The sequence below is a fragment of the Bactrocera neohumeralis genome, unplaced genomic scaffold (genome assembly GCF_024586455.1).
Source record: "Bactrocera neohumeralis isolate Rockhampton unplaced genomic scaffold, APGP_CSIRO_Bneo_wtdbg2-racon-allhic-juicebox.fasta_v2 ctg4136, whole genome shotgun sequence".
In the NCBI taxonomy this organism is placed as follows: domain Eukaryota; kingdom Metazoa; phylum Arthropoda; class Insecta; order Diptera; family Tephritidae; genus Bactrocera; species Bactrocera neohumeralis.
Window position 1 is genome coordinate 8424 of NW_026091226.1, and position 2348 is coordinate 10771.

Consider the following 2348-nt stretch of genomic DNA (forward strand, 5'->3'; position numbering starts at 1 on the left):
AATAAGATCACATATTCAATTAAAAATAAATTCTGTTGGGATTCGAACCTACGCACCTTCTACGTACTCGTCATAATTTTTGAAGCGCTTACCACCTAGACCACCATTGACACTTAAATTGCGTTGTCCTAATTATGGTTTGGTTATGCATGAAAGAAATATACAATGGATCGCCGATTGCTACCTCTTTCCTTGCTGCTGCTGCGCATATGTATGTTTGTGTGCTTGTTCATTATTGAAGTTATACTGCTTTTTCTTTCCTTTGTCTTTCATTTCTGCGAATTCTCAACTATTTTATGTGACCTTTTGTTGAAATACCCTGCGTTGGCCGTTGAAAAATTAAGGCTATACTTTACATGATTATTCCTGTAGTTAGTCTTCATTTACATTTTTTGGAAATCGACCCGCGATGACGAGGTATATCGTTTTATCTGACAGCGTGACGTTTAAGAAGTTCATTTCTAATTGTGTCTTGTGGCATATTAGAAATGATGTTTCTTCGAAAATCGTTCGCTTACAACGGATAAAACGACTTCTGAGTGGTGATTTTAATGAATAAATTCCTTTTGGTTGAAATGCTCTGCGTTGGCCGTTGAAAAGTTAAGACTATACTTCTCAGGATGATTCTTTCCTTTCATTTCTTAAAAGAAATTAATGACCTTTAGAAATATGTATATTTGCATTATTTCGTTGTCATTTCCATATTCGTAGCAATGGAATTTCTATGGCATAAGTAAAGTAATGGCCGCCGATTGTCACCCCTTGTCGCTGTAGCAGCTTCGCCTACAAACATGCGTAAATATGTATGTATGTATACGTATGAACGTGAATTCATATCGACGCAGATTTTTGCGAGAAGCACCAGAAAGTTGTGCAATTTATGATTTTTAGCTTTTGCCATCGTCGCGAAAAGACGACTTGTTGGCAAAGGCATGCTCGGGGAGATAATAAATTATAATAAATTTATAAAATGTGAATTTAAGTTTTCTAGTTTTCTTTCATACAAAATGATATGCATTTCTTGGAATATCACTAAGAAGTATAACTTCATCCGCGCGTAGGGACTCCACGCACCTTTTTTTTTTAATTTAATATAATTAATTAAAATTTGTTACCACCGGGGGGTGTCGAAGTGGGAAACGGGAGAGGGAGATTTTAAAAAGCTTTGGCAAAAGTTTAATTTTTATTTAGGCAGTGGAAGTATTTTTGGCCGCTGATTCCATACAAGACCGACCACTGTGCGGTTAGACAATTTGAAGAGCTTTTAGGGAAGCCCTCAACTTGTCATGTATCCTTACAAGGGGCGTGCCAATATTGTTCAAAAGAAGTGTATTTTTGAGAAAACTTTGTAAACGCTAGGTGGCTCAAATAAAATGCATAGGAAAGCCCTCAACATGTCCTCTGTTCCTACTAGAGGCGTGGTAATAGTGTTCACAACAAGTATAGTTTTTTGAAAAAATCACATTTTTGTTTCAAACTTGTGAACGCTCTAGACTAAAGTATTTGACGTAGGTGGGTCTAAAAAATTGCACCGGTTAGCCAATTTGAAGGGCTTTTAGGAAAGCCCTCAACATGTCCTCTGTTTCTACTGTGTGAAGAGCTTTTTGGAAAGCCTTCAACATGTCCTCTGTTCCTACTAGGGACGTGGTAATAGTGTTCACAACAAATGTAGTTTTTTGAAAAAATCACATTTTTTTTCAAACTTGTAAACGCTCTAGACTAAAGTATTTGACGTAGATGGGTAAAAAATTGCACCGGTTAGACAATTTGAAGGGCTTTTAGGAAAGCCCTCAACATGTCCTCTGTTTCTACTAGGGGCGTGGTTATAGTGTTCACATCTGGCCAAATGAGCTTCAGTCTCCTGCCCACAACATAACCAACACCGAACACCTAACCACAGCAATAATCCCGCATCCAGAACACTCTACACTCACCGCATTAAAACATACGTCACTAGCACGCTTCATTCACCACACTCATCTCTACACCACCTACAATCCACATCACACATAACTATACTACCATTTCATTTTTCACCATAACCGAGAGGGAACAAAAGGGGCGGAGAAATAAGTTCGTCACTTCTTCTTTGCGATCCGCTGCCGAAAGCCGTGCTGTGCACCCCCCGAGTTCTCATATCTGCGAATAATAATTTCCTTTGAATCCGTATTTAACATTATTCTATTAGTGTTACAATTATAAAACTCTAAAGCATTCAAGCTCTATTTTTATATTTATATTTTTAATAAATATTTTGAAGTTTTTGCGGAATTGTGGTGTGCTCTCTTTTTTAATAAAACTCCAAACGGTGAGTGCGAGGAAATTAATCGAAAATTACATGGTCCTTC

General features: G+C 37.4%; 1 pseudogene; it reads left to right on the plus strand.

Annotated features, from left to right (window-relative positions):
* Positions 1 to 341: 341 nt before the first annotated feature.
* On the plus strand, positions 342 to 544 carry LOC126767120 (small nucleolar RNA U3; annotated as a pseudogene).
* The last annotated feature ends 1804 nt before the right edge of the window (positions 545 to 2348 follow it).